We start from the raw sequence: 25,178 nt of genomic DNA on the forward strand, positions 1-25,178 counted from the left end.
TCCGATGATGAAGCATGACACCAAATATGGTGTGTGAGGACTATTGCTCCTGATTATTAGGACTCCTTCTCTTTCCTTCTCACTAGTTTTGGAACAGTGTACCATATTATATTATCGTGTATTGCTTGCTCTCCTGTGGCCGCAAGGTGGAAATCGAGGCACTGTATGCACTCAATGCAGCACAAAAGATGAAACACAACAAAAAAACTTTAAACTTTTGCTGTCAAATCTGCTTGAAGAATTAGTGCAGACGGATGTCATGAGCGTAGAGTGGTCACATACTGAAAAGCTTAAGACATGAAAAATGTCTTATGTATGAGATGCTCGCAAAATGAGATGCTCAGTGTGTGTGTATTGGAGACAGATGCTTTACAAATGTGAAAAACCTGATGTGAAAGAAAGAGATACATAAAGACTAGTATGTGAGATGCCTTCAAAAAACAGATGCAGAGTGTGTGTAATATGTTCCCAAAAATGAGTTGCAGTGTGTGTGAGAGATGGGTCATACAAAGACATAATGCTTGCTGTACGAAACAGTGTACCATATGTCTTGACATGATTGAAACAATGAGAAATGTGGCACTGGCTTGTGAGATGCTCACGGAAATTCAGTATAGTAAAATATGGAAAGTTAGGTGAGTGTGGGTGATGCTTGGTTAATAAACAAATCTAAGGTATCCTTTGGAGCCAGTGCATGCTTTAATTCATAGAATAATTTGAAGCTTCATGGTGTCAGAGAGTTATTCTTTTTTGAAAGGCACTTCAAGATTATTACCAATACAGGAAAGATTTGTACTAGGTAAAATCTGAATGTGTTGTGCTAAAAAAATATTTTTGAAAGCACTGTAAGCAATTAAACATTAAGGGTCAAATTTGTAATTTTTGATGCGACATAGCACAGTAACCAAAGTTGCTTTTGTACATCAATAGGAGAGAGTGGAACAGCACCATATCCACTAAGTTATGACACCAGGGTTATATCTCTCTGCACTGCCACACATTTGGCTGCCTTGCACCAGTGCACACAGCCATGCACTTTAGTGTAGAGGAGTGTATGTTTGATGTCAAGCATAGGTTTTTGTAGTGTAAGAGTACCCTTCTGTACAAATACCATACTTGAACCTAGTTTAATATCTTGACCGCTCTATGTATTCTATAAAGTGCAGTACAAATATAAAGTTTCAAAAGTTTAGGGAAAATAAAACTTTATTAATTCTTTATGCCTGCCTCAAGAAGGTGTAAATGTTTGGCACAAAGTCCTATCTACTTTGTTTTAAGTAAATGAGGCTTTGCACCAAAAACCATGGATGGTTGTATAGAAATTAGAGGTGAGCGAGCCACTAAAAGCTCAAGCCGGCCTTGAGCTGGAAGCCTGGCTCTGGCTCAGCTCGAGGTCCTGTTCCCATAGGCGCTAATGTTATTTGGGCCTCTCTTTGACCTCTGCACCTGACCGGCCCTGTGTTGCTGGTACTGGGTGTTTGGGGTTTGACTTGACCCCCCCAACGGTGGGATACCTATGCACTGGATGGTTGGAGAACTTGTAAGAGCTTTACTTACCACATTAACCTAACTGTACTTGCGTCCCCCAGAAACCGCAGAATTTAGCAGTGTCCACTTTTAAAATAGCTTTCTGTCATTTTATGAAAAACTGTGTACATTACTGTTTTCGTTAAAAGTTCTAACTATACCTACGCAAAGTACCTTACATTTAATGTACTTACCTGCAATTTTAATCTAGTGGTTCTAAAATAAATTAAGAAAATAATATTTTTCTATCTAAAAACCTATTGACCTGGAGTTAAGTCATTCAGTGTGTGTTATTATTTATTGCTTGTGTGTGTACAACAAATGCTTAACACTACCCTCTGATAATCCTAACTGCTCCACCACACTACCATAAATAGAGCATTAGTATTATCTATTGTTGCCACAGTCAAACCTCTTTGGGAACCCCTGGACTCTGTGCACACTATCTCTCATTTTGAGATAGTAGATACAGAGCCAGCTTCCTACATTGGTGAATCAGTGGTGGGGTCTAAGACTTTGCGTTTGCTGGACTACTCAGCCAATACCTGATCACACAACTAAACTCCAAAATTGTCATTTGAAAATTGATTTTTGAATTTTGACTATTTTTCTAAAATTCCTGCAAGGGCCGTGTGTAAGACCCTGTTAGCATCTCTTTTTAAAGTTTAAAAGTTTAAAAGTTTAAAAAAAGTTAGGATTAAAGAACAAGAAGTAGTTTTTAGTTTCTTAAAAACTAATTCTAACTTTTAGAGACATAATGAATAGCACAGATGAGATGGTGATGGAACTCAACCTCACCCTTTACCACCATCTAGAGATGGCAGAGTTAAGGACTCTCTGTAAGCTAAGACAAATTAGAACTGGTTTCAATCCTACCAAGGTCAAGCTCCAGGAGCTCTTGGAAGAAGACACCAGGGACCACCCTACTAAAGGGGAAGACCTCCCCTCAGATGGGGAAAAAGTTGGGGATCAGGAGGAAGAACTCCACCCTCATACCCTAGCTAGGGAAACCAGGGTTCCAAGACCCCTGTCTCCACAAATCAGAGTCAGAGATTCAGGTTCTTCCACAGGGGAGTCCATTCCCTCTGTAAACATCGAGGACAGCCTCAATGAAGAGGACATCTTTTTAGCAAGGATGGCCAAAAGATTAGCTTTAGAGAAGCAGCTCCTAGCTATAGAGAGGGAGGGACAATAAATGGGATTAGCATCCATACATGGTGGCAGCAATATAAATAGGGTCAGAGAGAATACTGACATCCTAAAAATCCCCAAAGGGATTGTTTCGAAATATGAAGAAGGTGATGATATCGCCAAATGGTTCTCAGCTTTTGAGAGAGCTTGTGCAACCAGAAAAGTAAGCAGATCTCACTGGGGAGCTCTCCTTTGGGAAATGGTCACTGGAAAGTGTAGGGATAGATTCCTTACACTCTCTGGTAAGGATGCAGAATCCTATGACCTCATGAAGACTACCCTGATTGAGGGCTTTGGATTCTCAACTGAGGAGTATAAAATTAGGTTCATGCAGGGTCACAAAACCTCAAGCCAGTCCTGGGTTGATTTTGTTAACTTCTCAGTCAAAACACTGGATGGTTGGATAACTGGCAGAGGAGTGAATAACTATGATGGGCTGTATAATTTATTTATGAAAGAACATCTGTTAAGTAATTGCTTCAATGATAAGTTGCATCAACATCTGGTAGACCTAGGTCCAATTTCTCCCCAAGAATTGGGAAAGAAGACAGACCACTGGGTCAAGACAAGGGTGACCAAGACTTCCACGGGGGGCAAAAAAAAAAGGGGTCACAAAGCCTCCGCAGGGGAAGGGTGGTGAGACATCCAAGGACAAAACTATAGAATCTTCTCAAGGGCCCCACAAATCTGCTCAGTAGGGTGGGCCCCCAGCCTCTTCACAGTCCACAAATGGAAACAAGGGTCAAAACTTTGATCCCAAGAAGGCCTGGTGTCACAACTGTAGACAGCATGGACCATGTGTGTTGCTAGGCGTGGAAGAAATTGCATTTTTTCTGTCAAATACCTGTCATTTATTTTATAAAATGATGCCCTTTATGTGAAATATCGGCTGTTGTCCGTATGAAACCTGTGAAGTTTCCCTTACATGCTAGAGTCAAACAAGACTCATATAGGTCCTAAAATGATGAGGAAACTTTCTGCAACATGCACTGCCCTGATATTCATTGAGTCTGACTTGCTGTAGAAAGGGCCAGGTCCAAAAGAAAGGAAGTGGATACATGGGTACATTGTACTTCTAGCACTCATATTAAGTAAGATTTTTACTCACTTTCAAGTTAAAATGTACACTATTTTTAAGTAAAGCAGTAAAATTCCAAGTATAGGAAAGTACCCTCTTTCTTGGCATGGTTACCCCCATTTTCTGCCTCTTGTCAGAGGGTTTGACTGTGTTCACTGGGATCCTGCTAACCAGGACCCCAGTGATTATGCTCTCTCCCTTCAAACTTGGTAACTTGGTTACTTTCACCCAACATTTAGCATACTGTGCCCCCATGTAAGTCCCTAGTATATGGTACCCAGGGCATTACAGCACCAGGGGATCCCCATTGGATGCAGCATGTATTATGCCACCCATGGGGAGCCCATGCAATGTGTATCTGCAGGCCTGCCATTGCAGCCTGCGTGAAAGTGTGCATGCACCCTTTTCACTACAGGTCACTCCACCAGGTCACTGTAAGTCACCCCTAAGGTAGACCCTCCTAGCCTAGAGGGCAGGGTGCAGGTACCTGTGTGTGAGGGCACCCCTGCACTAGCAGGAGTGCTCCCATGAACTTCAGTTCCATTTCCTTGGTCTTCGTGAGTGCAGGTATGCCATTTTATGCGTGTACTGGACATAGGTCACTACCTATGTCCAGCTACATAATGGTAACCCGAACCTAGGCATGTTTGGTATCAAACATGTCGGAATCATACCCCAATACTGTTGCCAGTATCGGAAGTATGAGTCCATGCACTCTGGGGGCTCCCTAGGGGATCCCCAGCATTGCTCCTACCAGCCTCCTGGGGTTTTCCAGGCAGCCCAAGCTGCTGCCACCCCTCAGACTTGTTTCTTCCCACCTGCTCCTTGAACAGCTCAAGCCCAGGAAGGCAGAACAAAGGATTGACTTTGGGAGAGGGGAGTAACACTCTATCCCTTTGGAAATAGGTGTTACATGGCTTGGGAGGGGTAACTCCCCAAGCCACTGATATGCTTTGAAGGGCTTATTTGGTGCCCTCTGTGCATAAACCAATCTACATCGGTTCAGGGACCTCCAGTCCCTGCTCTGGTGTGAACCTGAACAATGGAAAGGAGAGTGACCACTCCCCTGTCCATCACCACCCCAGGGGTGGTGCCCAGGGCTCCTCCAGAGGGTCCCTGGGTTCTGCCATCTTGAATCCAAGGTGTGAAAGGACCTCTGTGAGCATCTGAGTGGCCAGGTCAGGCAGGTGACATCAGAGCCCCCTCCCGATAGGTAGTCACCTGGCTAGGTAACCAATCCCCCTTTCAGGGCTATTTGGGGTCTCTTTCTTGAGTGGGTCCTCATTTTCGGCTTGCAATATTCCAGCAGCACTCCTCTGGAAACTCTGTTTTGACTTCTAGCCACTGGAACTGTGACTGGACCCTCCAGGAACTGACAATTTGCATCCACGACGAAGACTCTGCTTACAACATTGTTTCCACGGCTCCTTCCAGCCTCGGCAACATTTCCCCGGCTGTGCATCCTCTGAGGGTGGCAAGTCTTCAGTCTGCATGAGAAGGAAGAAGGAATCTCCCCTAGAGTGAAGGAGTCACTCCCCTGCATCCGCAGGCACCAACTGCAAAGACGACCGGCTGTGTGGATCTCCTCTCATCCTGAGCTTCGTAGATCCTGCAACACAAGTGGTGGCCCGGAGAAGTCCTTTTGGTCCTCTCTACCAGCTGTCCAACTTTGGTGGAGGAAAGCCCTTGCCTTCCCATGCAGGACAGCTCCCCCGTGCACCAAGTTTCTTGCAGCTGCCAAAGCCTTTTGGCATCTCCTCCAAGGGATCTTCAGGCTCCGTGTAGCTCCAGCCCCCAGCCTCGCCTTCCTGTTACGCACAGCCCTCTGCATGCTTCTCCTGAAGCGTGGGACCCTTCTCCAGTTGTGCTGCATGGGCTCCTCTGCGACTCCTGGTTCCTCGTCCAGTGGGTCTCCTGTGGGGACTGCCTCTTCCTCAGTGGACTCTCTGCCTTTCTGAGGGTCCCCCTAGGACTCCCCCCATGGGTTGAGTCCTCCTGAACCTTGCTGGTCCCCAGCAGCTCCACTTTTGTTTCACTGCGACTTCTGCCTTTGCCAAGGCTTGTTGGTGTCTCTCTCTCGCCACTGACCGACTGCAATCATCCATCCGGCGTAGGGCATCCACTGGATCCTCCAGGAACTCTTTACCTACTACAGGGCTGCATTACTGACCGTCTTCATCCTACCGGCGACCACCTCCTGCAACCATAGCTGGGTGCATAGTAGCTCCTTCTCCCCCTGGACTTTTCTGTGACTTCTATACTTGGTCCCCTTCTTCCATAGATCTTTCTCTTCAGGAATCCACCACTGGTTTCTTGCAGTCTTGTCTGGGTGTTGCATTTTCTTCTTTTTCTTCCTTTTGGGTGGTTTGGGAAAAATCCAGTAACACTCCTTTCTTCCTGGTCGCTAGGGGGCACTGTGGTACTTACCTTTGGGGTTTCTTAGCACCCCCAGCTCCCCTCTATGCATTCCACATACCTAAGTGGGGGGTCCTGCATTTGCATTCCATTTTTTTTAGTGTATGGTTTGGCCTACCCCTAGGGTCACTATTGTCTATTTACACTTGCACTGTTTTCTATCACTTTCTATACCTATTGCTGATTACTAGTCTACATATATAGTGTGTTACTTACCTCCTATTGGAGGGTTGCCTGTCTAGTACTTTTTGGTAATTGTGTCACTAAAATAAAGTAGCTTTATTTTTGTAACACTGAGTATTTTCTTTCATGTGTGTAAGTGCTGTGTGACTACAGTGGTTTTGCATGAGCATTGCATGTCTCCTAGATAAGTCTTGGCTGCTCATCCACTGCTACCTCTAGAGAGCCTGGCTTCTAGACACCGCCTACACTTCACTAAGAGGGGATACCTTAGGTACCCACCACACACCAGGCCAGCTTCCTACACCAAGTACAATCTGAAGTCTGATGAGAATAAATATTGTATGATGATCAATGCACAATGCACAAGACGCAACATTTTAAATGTGTGTGGTTTGTAAGCATAGGATGCTCTTATGGTTTATCTGTATGTTCTAAGTATGTTCTGTTTAAGATTGCTACAGTTCCAAACTTAAACAACACTGCCTTTTGTGACGTACATACAGATCTAAGGAAGTTGTGTTTTTCAATGCCATTTCTCCTTTTTGTATTATGTCATTTCTAAATACATTTTTAAGTGTGATTTACAGTCATATAACTGATTGCATTCACCATGAATTTAACGGGAAAACTGCTTCTGTAATGTTGTATGTGACACACAAAAACAATGCATCAAGGTACAAGGAACAGGCTGAGCACACAGGTAAAAATGTTCAAAACATCGGGTTGGTGGAATGTTCCATTCCACCCGCAGTATTGGTGTATTTTGGTGACTCAGCATAACTCTTGTAATACAGAGTTGCAGCTAAATTCTACCAATTAGCTGCGTGCTGGAATTTTTTCCCGTGAGGCTCCTGAAATGTGAAAAGAGATTTGGCGTCATGTGGGTTCATTTTCTAATGTGGGTGGTCGCGATCAGAGGGCTGCTTCTTGAGTCAACTCGAATGGCCGTGCATTCTTGCTCACTGCATGGTGCAGTTTTTGCTGATTTTTCGGCGGTGCTCGCACTACTGACGTTAAATTGCAGTGCGCGCGCTACAACATGCATATTTCCGTCCGTTGACGGAGTCCCTCGGATTTTTGCTGAGTTTTTGTGTAACTCTGCGTAATTCCGTGGAGTGAAACTCCGTGAAATCAGACTGCAGATTCACTCCCAATAAAAGGCAGAAACAGGAAGTAAAGCAAACGCTTTATTTCTGTCCCTGGGTTTTAATTTGTGATGTAGGAGGAGGTAGGTGAATGATGTGACCTAGCGGTAGCCACGCCTGCAGGAAGTCTAATTGAACTGTCAGGCTGCATGGGAGGGATAAATCTGGACTTCTTTGGAAATCGTAAAGTATCACAGCGCCACCAGACTTCCCGTTTACAAGCCTCTTAAGGGTCAGAAGCAGAGCGCCTCTGGTAGAAAGAAAGCGCTTCATTCCATCTCCAGCTGTACACAGTTTTTATTAGTATTTAAGAAGGCAAAGAAAGCAAATCGCAAGAGTTCAAACACTGGAATAATCAAGTAGAACACAATAGGATGTTTAAAATAAATGTAGCACCTCATCAAATATTAAATACATAATTTATGTTATGCACATTGTCATCTAATGCAAACCAGAGTATTTAAATTCAGAATCCTGATAGGGCCTCATCTCATCGGTCTTTGCAAGCACTGCAGAGGTAAAGGTATATGGCAGACAAGGGAGTATGTTCACACTGAACAGTGGGCCTTGAAGGTGGCTTGAAGAACAATGTAAATACTTGAGAGAGGGATATGTAGATGAACTTTGAGTCTAGGCGCAAACTGAGCGCCTGTCATCTCTGCAATAAACAGCTCACACGTTTGACTGTATTTTGCCTGAGTCAACTCTGGAATATTTAAAGATCCTGTTTTGGGATTAAGCAGCTTGTGTTGGTGTTTAAAGAGCTAAGCTGTCATTAAACCGATCCTAGCGTCCTGATGAGAGATGGCTTCTTCATGAACGCCCGATGATGGTGGTACCAACGTTTTCACCTTCACTGTAAATGTCTTTCAACCAGTAAGTTTCATACCGATTTCACTAAGAGACAAAACATATCAGAATGTTTCTTAATATCATCCTCACCAACTTTTTCTTACATTGATTTTCATTTTATGTATTCACCTCAGTGTTTCATTCTTCATCCCAACAGTTTCTGTGTAGCTAACTACATATTTGAGATTTTCTCTAACTATTCATATATCTGCAGCTCTCTTTGTTATTCTTTCTCTGCCTGGGTGTATATATAAATAAACATATTGACATTTAAAATATGAAACATATCTATATCTACATAAATACAGGATACATATAAACCATATACTCAGATGCACACAGTGTAATACCATTGTTGAGGGGAGCAGTAGGGGCATGACGTACAAGTGGTAAGGTCTCGAGTAAGTCATGGTGCCCCTCCTCTACCTTATCAAAGGTAATAAATAGCACTTGTACTCTGAGCATCTGCACGTATTTATGCAATTTTTTTTACTTGTACTTGTTATAACATATTCAATTAATTCCATAATACAAGCAGTTACATTTGCACAGAATGGCACAATCACACTGACGAGAGCGTGTGACTATAGGAGAGTTGTTTCCCTGTGCAAATTATTTGTAAATTGCAATCTCTTACGCAATAAAGAGTGTTTTGCCAATGTTATGTGCAAATATCTATGTGAAAATTATGTTTTGAAATCCCCCTTATTCTTTGCCCCTGCATGACAGATCACCCCAAAACTGTTCAGAAAGGAGCAAAAAAAGAGTACATTTTGGGTACGTTTTGAGAAGATTTGTCAAACGGCGCCAGAGTTATTAACAAACCAAAAAATCAATTTCCCATGGAAACACAATGCTAACTATAACTACAAGGTGGCAGTCACCACTCATATACATATTTATATATTTATTTATATCAGAGACACAAGGTTGTAATTAAGGTTGGCACCTCACTTCATAAGCGATACGATTTTTGCACCCTTAGTACCTTTGCTTTCACTCACCATTCTGTGCCACGTTTGGCAAAAACAACATAACACAGGAAATCTAAAGAGCGCTCCACATTTACTGGAGATGTGACAAACCTTTCAAAAGTTTTACAGGACTGCCAAAGCTGTTTTAGTTACCATTAAAACAGGATTTCCCATAGGACCATTTTGTGTGTGCATAAATGCAATACTACTGAGTTGATAGTCATCAATTGTTCATGGCAGGGCAGCCATTTGGTCCTTCAGTGCCTTTTGTTAGCTAGGTAAACATCCATTCAGCTGTTTTACATTCATGGGGAAAAATGTGAGTGTTGATTTACTTTATCAAAGTATGTCAATTTTTTATGAACTTTCACTTGGGCATGCCCATTCAATAACATCAGAGTATGCAAGATATGAAGGTCTAAGGACCTAACACTGTAAACCAAGATCAGTCTTTTTAACTCCAGCATACAATTGGTTCTTCTGTTTGGAGGCAAAACTTGGAAGACAACAGTGACCCCTCCAAATCTTCTGGCCAGACACCATCAGCAACAAAGACCTATGGCAGCAGACTTTCTTAAACCCCGCTGAGACGAAATCATAAAAATACCCTGGGGCTGGATAGACCACACTCTCTGCAAGTCGGCATCAAACATCGCCAGGCAAACCTTGACAAGGAACCCTTGAAGGAAAAGGACAAGTGACACCTGCCACCAAGGCCTGGAGGCTGACTGCAAGCAGGTGGGTTAAACCTGGAGTCAATTTGAAAGTAAAGCCCAGGCAGAGGTGGCTGGGGAATCCTGGTTAATGGCCTATTCCCAAGGAGGGGTAGTAGGCATAAGTAAGTATGTAATGCATGCACAACAGTCTCTGCTTGCACACTGGTTACTCACAAGTGTTTTACTCAATATATTTACAAACATTGGGAGGAAAACAAATAAATAAAGACTGTAGCACAGTGAATGGGTGCATGCTGCCTTATTCATAATTGGCAATGTGCAAAGAGGGTGCAGTGTACTACACTCCCCCTCCCCCTTCCACAAGGGTGAGGGCGGAAATGGCCTCTTCACAGGTCACACAAGGGCAAGGAGAGACCTTGCCTAAGTGTCAGGAAGGATTTAACAACCCACCCTCTCTTTCCAAGTAAGAATGTAGGAAAATTACCTCATCCCCTTCATCTTATCTAAGGGGGATTAAAAAAGCAGAAGGTGAGTTGCCATTTATTGCAGCACCCAGTTAAGAGACAAAGGGCATAAGCGGGTGTACTGGTGTACTGTGTGACCTGCTACATTGTGCAGCCTTATTATTCTATTAGTCTTGGAAAAGAAACCTCAAAGCTAAACCTGAGGTCTGTAACCTACCTTTGAAAAAGGAAGAATCCCAAAGTAAAATTAGCTTTATATTTCAAAAATCTCCAACATTCGTCTCCAAAATATATTTCTTATTAATTGACATGCCTTGATGCACAAAAATATCAGTGTGTCCATGGTGGTCTTTATTCAGTTGTTCATTTTCCTAAGGAGCCCACCATCTGTTTCTACCTCTGGCTCCTCCCAAATCAACCAGTGGCAACACCCTTCCACCACTGGTCTGCTTCCTTCCACCAGTATTGCCAGTTGTGGTTGTATGATTCCATGCACTCTGGGGGCTCCTTGAAGAACCTCCAGCTTTGCTCCTACCAGTTTGCATGGATTTTATAAGGAGCCCATGCTGCTGCCATCCTACAGACAGGTTTCTGCCCTCCTGCTGAACAGCTCAAGCCCAGGAAGGCAGAACAAAGGATTTACTTTGGGAGAGGGAGGCAGTACCCTCTCCCTTTGGAAATAGGTGGTACATGGCTGGAGACGGGTAGCCCCATCAAGCCAGTAGTATGCTTTGAAGGACACATTTGGTACCCTTGTTGCATAAACCAGTCTGCACTGGATCAGGGACCTCCAGTCCCTGCTCTGGCGCGAAACTGGACAATGGAAAGGAGAGTAACCACTCCCCCATCCATCACCACCCCAGGGGTGGTGCCCAGAGCTCCTCCAGGTGGCCACTTGATTCTGCCATCTTGAATCCAAGGTGGGCAGAGGCTTCTGGGAGCCTCTGAGGGGCCAGGTCAGGCAGGTGACGTCACAGCCCCCTCCTGATAGGTGGTCACCCTGCTAGGTGACCAATCCCGATTTTAGGGCCATATAGGGTCTTCCTCTGGGATGGGTCCACAGACTCGACGTGCAAGATTCCAGCAGGACTCCTCTGCAATGTTTACTTTTACTTCTGGCCACTTCTGACTTCACAGGAACCTACAATCTGCAGCTCCAGTGGCGAATTTGCTCTGCAGCATTGTTTCTCCGGCTCCTTCCAGCAACTGCAACATTTCCCTGGCTGTGCATCCACTGAGGGTGGCAAGTTTTTAGTCTGCACCAAGAAGCAAGAAGGAATCTCCCTTGGAGTGAAGGAGTCACTCCCCTTCATCCTCAGGAACCAACTGCAATGACGACCGGTTGCATGGGTTCTTTCGTCTGCAACTCTGCTTGGATCCTGAAACACAAGCGGTGGTCTTGAGTGGTGCCCTTGGTCCCCTTTACCAGCTGTCCAACTTTTGAGGTGGTGTGTCTTTGTGTCTCCTTGCAGAACAGTACCCTTTTGCACTGCGATTCTTGCAGCTATCAAGGCTTGTCGGCTCTTCTTCCAAGGGATCTTCAGGCTCCGTGTAGCCCCGGCCTCCAGCACTCTTCTCTGCAATGTGTAGTCTCCTGCCTGCTGCTCCAGCAACGTGGGACTCCTTTCAAGGTGTGTTGAGGTGTGCTGAGTGGAACTCACTGCGACTCCTGTGTCTGCTGCCTGTGAGTTGCCTATGGGGGCTGAGGGTCGCCTCGGCCTCCACTCCTTGGGCTGAGTCCCTTCGGACCTTCCTGGTCCCCAGCAGCTCTGCAACTTCTCTTCTGTGACTCTTGCATTTGCCATGGCTTGTTGGTGGCTTTTCCACACCAATGATGGACTGCAACTCTTCTTCCAATGTGGGACATCAACTGCATCAATTCTGGAACAATTCCTCTGCTCCTGTGCTTCAAAGCCGACTTCACCATCAACCTGGTTCTGCAACTCCAGAAGGGTGGGTAGTGGCTCCAGCCCCAACCGGACACTCCAGCTGGAACTGGACTTGGTCCCCTTCATTTGCAGGTCCTCTTCTGTCTGGATCCATATTGTGCTTCCTTCCTGCTTGCTTGGGTCTTGCACAGTTTTAAAAATAAATTCTCTGTGGGTGTAGGAAAAACCACGTTCTTACCTCTTCTCTCCTGGTCGCTGGGGGGCACTCTGGTACTTCCTTTTGGGGTCCCTGGTTCCTCCAGCTCCTCTCTATAGATTCCACTTACCTGAGTGGGGGTCTGACTTTCGCATTCCATTTTTTTAGTATATGGTTTGGACTCCCCCTAGAGTCTCCATTGCTTACTCTTATTTCACTGCTTTCTATTGCTTTCTATGACCATTCCTGAATAATAAGGTGTATATAATAGTTTATTTACTCACCTGCTGGTAGAGTATAGCCTATATAGTATTTTAGTAGTTGTGTCACTAAAGTAAAGTACCTTTATTTTTGTAACACTGTGTGGTTCTTTCATGTGTGTAAGTGCTGTGTGACTACAGTGGTATTGCATAAGCTTTGCATGTCTCCTAGATAAGCCTTGCCTGCTCATCCATAGCTACCTCTAGAGAGCCTGGCTTCCTCAACACTGACTACACCTCACTAACAGGGGATACCTGGGCCTGGTATAGGGTGATAACACCACAGGTGCTCACCATACACCAGGCCAGCTTCCTACAGAGCCATCAAATGATTTGCAGACATTTCACCATGGGGAAAACATCAACACACCCTCAAAGCAGGTGTTTGCCCTCCAGTGATTGCCAAATTGTTTTTTGGGAGGGTTTACAGGGGGGACTTTGTCTCTTCCAACTCTGTACACATGCATTTTGCCACCTAGAATTGCAGCACAGTAGAATTAGGCGCTGCAGCGTAGGGGACAAATTGTCCATTGACAAAAAAACATGGCACAGGATCCGCCTACATCAATAGAGGAAGTGCAGTCATTTGAAAATGACATACAGTTTGCCAAATCTGCTGGGGCAAGACTGCTTTCCTTGATGAGTGGTCATATATAAGTCCAGGCTCTGAAGGGCAGTGGGTACTGCCGAAGCTAAGTTGGAGCCAGATTCACACCAACTCCTATTTGCCTTAGCCCTGACCTAATTTATTGCTGAACAAACCCTGTTCAGCTCTCCTGCACCATAGGTAGTTTATACATGATTTATGTCCTGACCCCCAAATGATGTTTGCTGGAGCCCTGTTTTACTCCTGTGGCATAAGCTGGTTCCAGGTGCCCCATTCACAAATGCTAGCCTGGGCCTTACTTTTTCTGGGCTTAGACCAAATTGTCTCCTGACCACTCATCACATTGGTGTGATCTCCCTGCTTTTATTCACATAAGACATGAATGATCCTGCACAAGGCAGAGAGCCTCCAGTGCCCTAACATCACTTACTCATTGGACCTCTCACTTTTCAGCACTATTCGGCTCCTGGACACATGCACAAATTGTTTTCGCTGCTAACTGTATATTGGATTTTTCTATCAATTGGATACTGAGAGTCCTTTCATGCTGTATGTTGACTCACCTTCAATTTGTGTGTACTACCAGGGGAGTAATGCAAGCCCCTGCAGCTCCTGCGGTGCAGCGGGGAGGGCAGGCCTTCAGAGGGTCCCCATTTAGTCCAAGGCCCATGAATAAAGTTGAGATATGAAAGACTCAAAGGCCTGTCATCACAATCAGCAGGGGCCCCCATCATTTTGCGTTATTCCACTGTGTACTACTCCCCCCCATCTTTTGGGTTCTCACTTTCCATTACCCTCCCTACAAACATTAGACCGGTGATTCCATTGTCAGTTTTTTTTTTATGGGCCACTGTGTGTCCACTTTTTGAACACCACCCTCTCTACATCTGTGATTCATTTATCTCTCTGCTCTTTTATGTATTCACAACCTGTTTTGAAGTGTAGGCATTACCTTATGATAGTTTTTTTCAACTATCTGTTTCAGTCTGGCTTTGATTATGTTTTCTCTCTAATCACTTAGTGTAAGGAAATGCCTCCTTGGCATGGTTACCCCCTGACGTTTTGCCTTTGCTAATGCTAAGTTATGATTTGAAAGTGTGCTGGGACCCTACTAACCAGGCCCCAGCACCAGTGTTCTTTCCCTAAACTGTACCTTTGTCTCCACAATTGGCACAACCCTGGCACTCAGGTAAGTACCTTGTAACTGGTACCCCTGGTACCAAGAGCCCTGATGCCAGGGAAGATCTCTAAGGGCTGCAGCACGTCTTATGCCACCCTAGGGACCCCTCACTCAGCATATGCACACTGCTTCACAGCTTGTGTGTGCTGGTGGGGAGAAAATGACTAAGTCGACATGGCACTCCCCTCAGAGTGCCATGCCAACCTCACACTGCCTGTGGCATAGGTAAGTCACCCCTCTAGAAGGCCTTACAGCCCTAAGGCAGGGTGCACTATACCACAGGTGAGGGCATATGTGCATGAGCACTATGCCCTTACAGTGTCTAAGCAAAACCTTAGACATTGTAAGTGCAGGGTAGCCATAAGAGTATATGGTCTGGGAGTTTGTCAAACATGAACTCCACAGTACCATAATGGCTACACTGAAAAATGGGAAGTTTGGTATCAAACTTCTCAGCACAATAAATGCACACTGATGCCAGTGTACAATTTATTGTAAAATACACCCAGAGGGCATCTTAGAGATTCCCCCTGAAAACATACCCGACTTCCAGTGTAGGCTGGCCAGTTTCTGCCAGCCTGCCACACACCAGACATGTTGCTGGCCACATGGGGAGAGTGCCTTTGTCACTCTGTGGCCAGGAACAATGCCTGTATTGGTTGGAGGTGCTTCTCACCTCCCCCTGCAGGAACTGTAACACCTGGCAGTGAGCCTCAACGGCTCACCCCTTTTATAACAGTGCCCCAGGGCATCCCAGCTAGTGGAGATGCCCGCCCCTCTGGCCACTGCCCCCACTTTTGGCGGCAAGGCTGGAGGAGATAATGAGAAACACAAGGAGGAGTCACCCACCAGTCAGGACAGCCCCTTAGGTGACCTGAGCTGAGGTGACCCCTGCCTTGAGAAATCCTCCATCTTGAGTTTGGAGGATTCCCCCAATAGGATTAGGGATGTGCCCCCCTCCCCACAGGGAGGAGGCCCAAAGAGGGTGTAGCCACCCTCAAGGACAGTAGCCATTGGCTACTGCCCTCCCAGACCTACAACACACCGCTAAATTCAGAATTTAGGGGCACCCCAGAACCTAGGAAAATAGATCCCTGCCCCCTTAACAAAAAGAAGGACTGCTGACCTGAAGCCCTGCAGAGAAGATGGAGACGACAACTGTCTTGGCCCCAGCCCTACCGGCCTGTCTCCCAACTTCGAAGAAAAATGCAACAGCGACGCATCCAACAGGGACCAGCAACCTCTGAAGCCTCAGAGGACTGCCCTGCACCCAAGGACCAAGAAACTCCTGTGAACAGCGGCCCTGTTAAAAAACCTGCAACTGCCTTGCAACAAAGAAACAACTTTAAAGACTTCACGTTTCCCGCCGGAAGCGCGAGACTTCCCACTCTGCACCCGACGCCCCCGGCTCGATCTGCAGTAAAAAAACACCTCAGGGAGGACTCCCCGGCGATTGCGAGCCCGTGAGTAACCAGAGACGACCCCCCTGAGCCCCCACAGCGACGCCTGTAGAGACAATCCAGAGGCTCCCCCTGATCGTGACTACCTGTAACAAGGGACCCGACGCATGGAACCAACACTGCACCCGCAGCCCCCAGGACCTGAAGGAACCGAACTCCAGTGCAGGAGCGACCCCGAGGTGACCCTTTGCCTAGCCCAGGTGGTGGCTACCCCGAGGAGCCCCGAGGAGCCCCCCGTGCCTGCCTGCATCGTTGAAGTGACCCCCGAGTCCCTCCATTGTTTTCAATCTAAAACCCGACGCCTGTTTGCACACTGCACCCGGCCCCCCCTGTGCCGCTGAGGGTGTACTTTCTGTGCCTTCTTGTGTCCCCCCCGGTGCCCTACAAAACCCCCCTGGTCTGCCCCCAAGGACGGGGGTACTTACCTGCTGGCAGACTGGAACCGGGGCACCCCTGTTCTCCATAGAAGCCCATGTGTTTTGGGGCACCTCTTTGATCTCTGCACCTCACCGGCCCTGAGCTGCTGGTGTGGTAACTTTGGGGTTGCCCTGAACCCCCAACAGTGGGCTACCTATGCCCCAAGTTTGAGACTTGTAAGTGTTTTACTTCAAAACTAACCTTTACTTACCCCCCCCCCCCCAGGAACTGTTGATTTTTGCACTGTGTCCACTTTTGAAATAGCTTATTGCCATTTTTACAAAGACTGTACATGATATTGTGTTCATTCAAAGTTCCTAAAGTATCTAAGTGAAGTACCTTACATTTAAAGTGTTTGATGATATTTTTCAATATAAAAACCTATTGGCCTGGAGTAAGTTGTGTGTTCCTCATTTATTGCCTGTGTGTGTACAACAAATGCTTAACACTACCCTCTGATAAGCCTTCTGCTCGACCACACTACCACAAAATAGAGCATTAGAATTACCTCTTTTTGCCACTATCTTACCTCTAAGGGGAACCCTTGGACTCTGTGCACACTATTTCTTACTTTGAAATAGTATATACAGAGCCAACTTCCTACAAGCATGTATTGTGCCACCATAAGGGACTTCTCACCAAACACATGCACACTACCATTGCAGATTGTGTGTGTGGTGGGGAGAAAAAGGTAAAATCAACATGGCATCCCACTAAGGGTGCCATGCCCACAAACAACTCCCTGTGGCAGAAGTAAGTCACCCCTCTAGCAGGCCTTACTGCCCTAAGGCAGGGTGCACTATACCACGGGTGAGGGCATAGATGCATGAGCAATATGCCCCTAAGTGCCTACATCTATTCTTAGACATTGTAAGGGCAGTGTGGTCATATTGAGTACATTGGCTGGGAGTTTGTCATTACAAACTCCACAGCTCCATGATGGCTTCACTGAAGACTGGGAAGTTTGGCATCAAACTTCTCAGCGCACTAAAACCACACTGATGCCAGCAGTTGATTTACTGAAAATGCACACAGAGGGCAACCTAGCGATGACCCCTGTATTTCACCCAACCATCTAGTGTGAGGCTGATTCGTCTGTGCCAGCCTGCCACTAACAGACATGTTTCTGACCGCATGGGGTGAGAGCCTTTGTGCTTTCTGGGGTCATGGACAAAGCCTGCTCTGGGTTGAGGTGCTCCATACCTCTCCCCTGCAGGAACTGCAACACTTAGCGGTGAACCTCAAAGGTTCCTGTCTTTTGAAACACTATCCCAGGTCACTCCAGCTAGTGGAGATGCCTGCCCGTGGGACCAAACCCCTCTTTTGGCCACACGTCCAGCATGAAAATTAGTAAACATCGGGAAGTGTGCCCACCCCAGCTGGGACCACCGCTGGAGTACCCAGAGCTGAGGTGAAGTCCTCCTGGCAGAATCCTCTATCTTGTTTTGGAGGATGTTAGCCAATAGGGTTAAGGATGTGCCCTCCTCCACTAAGGGAGTGAGACAGAAAGTGTGAAGCCACCCTCAGGGACTGCAGCCATTGCCTGCTGCCCTCTTATCCCTGTAACGCGCCTAAATCTTGTATTTAGCGGCCCCTCTGAACCTTGCTCTTCAGATTCCTGGTGACCTGAAAAGAAAAAGGACTGAAGAGCCACATGTGACAGGCTGGCTGTTACAACCGGTCCCTTCGTTCACGTGGGGCCGATAAACAAGTGCCCAGGGGGGCACTTTGAAAAGCGACCCGAGTCTTTTTGTCTCAGTGAACCCGGAAGCAGGAGGTCACATGGAGACACCATAGAAGAGTAAAGAGGACGAGCCAAACGCGGAAAGCTGGGCCGTACAGCCAGAAACCGTGGACAACGCTGAACTAGAGACAGAGGGGACCAGCCGTGGGGCAATCGAGGAGACGAGCGCGAAGGCGGTAGAGACGGAAAGGATCCGAGGATCAGGGATCTCCACAGAGGTCAATTCCAGACAGGAGAACGCTGCCACTGCCAGCCACATCCCAGGAGGGACACAGCTGCTACAGGTACGGGCATATTTGCCAAACCTGTTTTATTATATGACGGATAGGAAGAAGCCTAAGAAACGAAACGGGGACTGAGAAAGTGAAAGAGAGGCAAAGTAGGGATTTATTTTCTTTTGTTGTTTGTTATGCACGCTAAGCACTGGAGCACTGAGGAAAATCAATATTATTAGCACCTTGTAGGCACAAAACCCTCACACCCCCTCCTCCCTAGCATAAGAAAGACAAATCACAAGAGACAAAAGTTACTTACCTACTCCCTATTTCTTTTCCTATATTTTACCCAGGGAGCGACATGCCTGAACAGGAGAAACCTGAAAAATAAGAAGAACCAAGGAAATCATAAATAAGATAAGAAAATAGCAGAGAGAGAGAAGAGAGAGAGACTAAAGGAGAACAGAAAGACAAACAGAAGGAGAAAACCCAAAAAGAAGGAAAGATTATAAGGAGGAAAGAACAAGACTAATCAAGTAATCTAAAAAAAAATAAAAGGGAGAGATCCAGTAAAGAGTTGCGTGATCTCTGTTCTCTTATATATCAAAACCTGACACAGACCTACACCCACGACCCGGCACCAGCAGAGAAGACTCCAGATTACAACTGACTTGGCCCCTGACCTACTAGCCTCTCAGCAGCTTTAAAACTCCTACTACAAGAGGACGACTTGTCCGGCAGGACCAGCGACTTCTACAAACCCCCAGAGGACTACCTGCCTACCCAAGGACCAAGATCTCCTGAGGACATCGGTCCTGTCCATGAAGAAACCTCCAAGAAGTACTCCAGAACCACAGCAGGAGGGCAGAAACCTGTCTAAGGGGCTGTATCAGCGTGGGATGCCCACAAACCCTGAAAGATGGGTAGGAGCAATACTGGGGGTCCTCTAAGGAGCCCCCAGAGTGCATGGAATCATCCCACCAATACTGGCTTTGGTACAAGGGTGAGTCCAACATGTTTGATACCAAATATGCCTAGGGTCGAAGTTATCATTATGTAGCTGGACCACCTGTGGCCAGTACACAGGTGAAATGGCTTCCCGCACTTACAAAAGTCCAGTGCATTAGAACTGGAGTTCATAGGGGCACCTCTGCTCATGCAGGGGTGCACTCACACACAGGAACCTGCACCCTGTCCTCTGGGCTAGGAGAGCCTATCATAGGGGTGATTTACAGTGGCCTGGTGCAGTGACCAGCAGTGAAAGGGTGCATGCACCTTTTCACACAAGTAGGTAATTGCAGGCCTCTACACACAGTTTGCGTGGGCTCCCATGCGTGGCAGAGTACGTGCTTCAGCCCATGGGGGACCCCTGGTGTACTAATGCCCTGGGTGTAGGGAAGTGCCCTCCTTTTGGAATGGTTACCCCCTCTTTTTGTCTCCTATCAGTATGCTTAGTCTGTTTTCACTGGGATCCTGATGACCAGGACCTCAGGGACTGTGCTCTCTCCATCTAAATGTGGTTGCCTAGGACTGTGCACACCTTACAATTGTCATCCTGTTGCCCCCTTATAAGTCATTAGTTTATGGTAGTTAGGTAACCAGGGCACTGGGGCACCAGTATTGTGCCACTCATGGGAGCCCATGCAAAATGTGTCTGGAGGCCTGCCATTGCAGCCTGCGTGAAAATGTGCATGCACCCTTTTTCTACAGGACACTGTAGCAGGTCACTGTAAGTGACCCTTATGGTAGGTCCTCCTAGCCCAGAGGGCAGGGTGCAGGTCACTGTTTATGAGGGCACCTCTGCTTGAGCCTACAAACTCCAGGCCCATTACACTGGACTTCGTAAGTGGGAGGAACCCCTTTACCAGTGTACTGGACACAGGTGGTCCAACCACATAATGGTAACTCTGAATCTGAGCATGTTTGGTATCATACATGTCAGAATCAGACTCCAATACTGTTGCCAGTATTGGTTGTATGATTACATGCACTCTGTGGGCTCCTTGGAGGGCCCCCAGTATTGTTCCTACCAGTCTTCTGGGGTTTTCCGGGCAGCTCATGCTGCTGCCACCCCTCAGACAGGTTTCTGCCCTCCTGCTGCTTGACCAACTCAGGTAGGGGAAGGCAGAACAAAGGATTTCCTGTGGGAGAGGGAGGGAACACCCTTTCCCTTGGAAATAGTTGGTACATGGCTTGGGAGGGGTAGCATCCACAAGCCACCAATTTGCTTTGAAGGGCACATTTGGTGCCCTCCTTGATAAACCGGTCTGCACCAGTCCAGGGACCCACGGTCCCTGCTCTAGTTCACAACTGGACAAAGCAAAGGAGAGTGACCACTACTCGGTCCATCACCACCCAAGGGGTGGTGCCTAGAGCTCCTATAGGTGCCACTCAATTCTTCCATCTTGAAACTAAGATGTGCAGAGGCCCCTGGGAGCATCTGAGTGGCCAGGTCAGGCAGGTGATGCTACAGACCCCTCCTGATAGGTGGTCACTTTCTTAGGTGACCAACCTGCTTTTCAGGGCAATTTAGGGACTCCCTTGAGGGTGGGTCTCCAGATTCGACACGTAAGAGTCCACCAGGACTCCTCTGCATCATTTACTTCTTTTTTTGGCCACCGGAAACACAACTAGACTCTTCAGGAATCTTTGCAACATTGTTTGTCCGGCTCCTTCCAGCAACTGCAACATTTCCCCAACTCTGCATCCATTGAGATCAGCAAAACTTCAGCCTGCACCAAGAAGCAAGAAGGAATGTCCTTTGGAGTGAAGGAGTTACTCCCCTGCATCTGCTTGCACAAACTGCAACGACGACCGGCTGCATGGATCTGCTCTCCTCTGGAACCACGTGGGTACGGCATCGCTTTTCTGTAGCGGTCCCCTTGGTCCTCTCTGCCAGCTGTCCAACTTGGCAGATGGTAAGCCCTTGACTCTTCTTGCAGGACAGTACCCATGTGCACCGCGACTCTTAAGGGTTCTTCAGGCTCAGTGCAGCCCCATCGCCCAGCACTTCATCCTGCCAAGCACAGTCTCCTCTCTGCTGCTCCAGCCACGTGGGACTCCTCTTCGGGTGTGCTGACTGGGCCTCACTGCAACTTACTCTGCCTTCTGCCAGTGCGTTGCCTGTGGGGGCACGACTGCTTCTGTTGGCTCTCCAGCCTGCTGAGGGTCACCTCTGAATCCCCTCCCTGGGCCTTGCTGGTCCTCTCCAGCCTTGCAACTCTTTTGTGCTCCTCTTCCATTTGTCAAGGTTTGTCTGTGGTTCTCCTGCACCACTGACCATCTGCGACCCGACAACCAACGTGGGACACCATCTGCACCGCTCCAAGGACTCCTCTTCGGTTCCTGAGCTCCCCAGCTGGTCGCCTTCTCCCCTCGTCGACCTAGTTTTATATCCACAGAAGAGTGGGTAGTGGCTCCTGCCCCCACTGGACACTCCACTGTGGATTGAACACTGTCCCCTTCTTTTGAAAGTCCTCTTCTATCGGACTCCACCTTTGGTTTATTCATGTCTGGTCCTGTTCTTGTACAATCCTTTTTCCAAGTCCTCCTGTTAGTCCTTGGGAAGACCAGGTACCTCTGCTCTCCTGGTTGCTGGGGGTTACTCTGGTACTCACCTCTTGGGGTTCCTAGTTCCTCCAGCTCCCCTCTAACAACTCCACATCCTTCAGTGGGGGACTGTATCTTGCATTCCACTTTCTTAGTAAATGGTTTGGCCCTTCCCAGGGCCCTTGCTATTTTTTACTAAGTGTTGCCAATGCTTATTGTTTATAAGCTATTTACTGATTGCCCTTGTGTATATAGTTAGTGTGTTCTTACCTCCAGTTGGAGAGAACTGCCTATAAATATTATAGTGTTGTGGTCCTATAATAAAGTACCTTTATTTTTGTAACACTGTGTGGTCCTTTCATGCGTGATAACTTGCTGTGTGACTTTAGTGGTATTGCATACGCTTTGCATTTCTCCTAGATACGTCTTGGCTGCTTATCCGCAGCTACCTCTAAAGAGCCTTGGCTTCCTAGACACTGCCTACACTTTACTAATAGGGGATACCTGGATCTGCTATAAAGTGATAACACCATAGGTGTCCACCACACCCCAGGCCAACTTCCTACACTGGTTACCTTAGCACCATATACTATGGACTTACAGGGGTACACCAGTATGCCAATTGTGGGGTGTAAAGGGTACCAAAGCAACCAAATTTAAAGGAGAGAGCACAATCACTGGGGTCCTGGTTAGCAGGATCCCAGTGAAAGCAGTCTAAACACACTGATAAACAGGCGAAAAGAGTGAGTAACCATGCTAAAAAGAGTGACTTCCTACACAACACCCCCTCCAAACAAAAGACAATGAGATTAATCTTGTCCAGTTGAGACTCCATTGTCTAAGTGGAAATATCTGGAGAGTCCATCTGCATTTGAGTGGTTACTCCCCAGTCTATGATCCATTGTATAGTCCATTCCCTGTAGAGAGTTGGACCACCTCAACAAAGTGGGATCTTCACCTTTCATCTGTTTAAGCCATATGAGGGGCATGTGGTCTGTCTGTCTGAACAAGGAAGTGAATGCCAAACAGGTATGGCTTAGGTTTTTTCAAGGCCCAGACTACAGCAAAAGCCCCTCTCCCAATGGATAATTATCGCTTCTCTCTGGGGTTCAATCTTCTACTTATAAAAGCAACAGGTTGATCCTGACCCTTTTCATTTAGATGTGCAAGAACTGCCCCTGTCCCTACCTCAAAAGCATCTGTTGACAATGAATTGTTTGGAGTAATCAGGGCTTCTTATAACGGGAGCAGAGCAAATGGCCTGTTTCAGTTCATCAATGGCCTTTTGGCAGCTAGCTGTCCACAAACCTTTCTTTGGCATCTTTTTGGATGTGAGGTCATTTAAGGGTGCTACAATGGAACCATACCCTTTCATGAACCTCCTAATACCTAAAAAAGCTTTGACCTGGGTTTGAGTAGTAGGGAAAACCCAATCCAAGATTGTCTAGATTTTGCCCTGGAGTGGATGAATTTGGCCTCCACCTACCAGGTGGCCCAAATAAACCCCTTTGCCCTGCTCTAGCTGGCATTTTGATGCCTTGATAGTGAGGCCTGCCTTTTTCAAGTACAATTCCAAAGTGGACCAGGTGATCCTCCCAGGTGGCGCTAAAGACAGTTATATTGTCTAGCTATGCTGCACTAAAGCTTTCCAGGTCTTGGAGAACTTTGTTCACCAACCCCTGAAATGTTGCAGGGGCATTCTTCAAACCACAGGGCATCACTGTGAAGTGATCATTCCCACTAGGTGTTGAGAATGCTGTTTTAGGTTTAGCATCTCTTGATTGCAGCACCTCCCCCCATCCTTCCCTACCTCAGTGCCTTGAGACCCTCACGGGTGAGTAGTGCAGTTTACAAATTCCTGATTGATTGATAATTTGATCTGCCAGTATCCAGCAGTCAAATCAAAGGTGCTAAGATACTTGGCAGCAGCCAAAGTATCTATCAGTTCATCTGCCCTAGGGATGGGATGAGCATCAGTCCTGTTGACTGCATTGAGGCCTCTGTACTCAACACAGACCCTCATCTATCATTTACCATTTTGAAAGTGGGGCTTTTGCACTAAGACTACAGGACTAGCACAGGGGCTGTCTGAAGGCTCAATGACTCCTAGGTCAAGCATCTTTCACACTTCAGCTTTATCGTATTCCCTGACATGATCAGGCTGCCTATATATTTTACTTGTTACAGGCAGACTGTCACCTGTGTCAATGGTGTGTTCACAACACGTGGTGTGACAAGGAATGAGGGGTTCAGAGAATTGGCCAAGATTTTTTACAGTCATCCTTTTGCTGGTCAGAGAGGCAGTCAGCAAGAACTACTCCCTCTACTGAGCCATCTGTTGGATTGTGGGAAAAGAGGGCCGGGGATGGTCACTTTCTTCCTCCTGACCTTCATCAATGGTCGTGAACATTCTCATGTCAGCTCTGTCGTAATAAGGCTTTAGGTGATTCACAGAAAGCACCCTCTGGGGTCTTCTGGGAGTGCCTAGGTCCCAAAATAGCTGACCTCGTCCTTCTTCTCCACAATAGTGTAAGGACCACTCCACTTATCTGGGTGTGCCCTGGGAGCCACAGGCTCCAGGACCCACACATTTTGACCTGGCTGGTAAACATTCAGTACAGCCTTTTGGTCATGTCACTCCTTTTGCAGTCCTTGGCTGGCCTCAATGTTTTTAGATGCCCTCTTCATGTAGTCAGCCATCCTGGATCTGAGGCCTAGTACATAATCTACCATGTCCTGTTTGGAGGATTTGAGAGGCTGCTCCCAAGCTTCACTCACAAGGGCAAGTGGACCTCCAACAGGATGTCCAGAAAAAAGTTCAAAGGGATTGTAGCCCACTCCGTTTTGTGGAACATCCCTGTAGGCAAAGAGGAGGCAAGGCAATAGGGCATCCCATCTCCTGAATTTTTCTGAGAGTGCCATTATCATACCTTTCAGAGTTTTGTTGAATCTCTAATCTAACCCACTTGTTTGTGGGTGATAAGGAGTGGTGAATTTATATGTTACACCACACTCCTTCCACATGGCTTTAAGGTATGCAGACATGAAGTTGGTACCTCTGTCTGACACCACTTCCTTAGGAAAACCCACCCTGAAAAAGATCCGCAGGAGGGCCTTGGCCACTGCAAGGGCTGTAGTGGTCCTACGGGAATTGC

This window comes from Pleurodeles waltl, chromosome 11, assembly GCF_031143425.1.
Source record: "Pleurodeles waltl isolate 20211129_DDA chromosome 11, aPleWal1.hap1.20221129, whole genome shotgun sequence".
NCBI lineage: Eukaryota > Metazoa > Chordata > Amphibia > Caudata > Salamandridae > Pleurodeles > Pleurodeles waltl.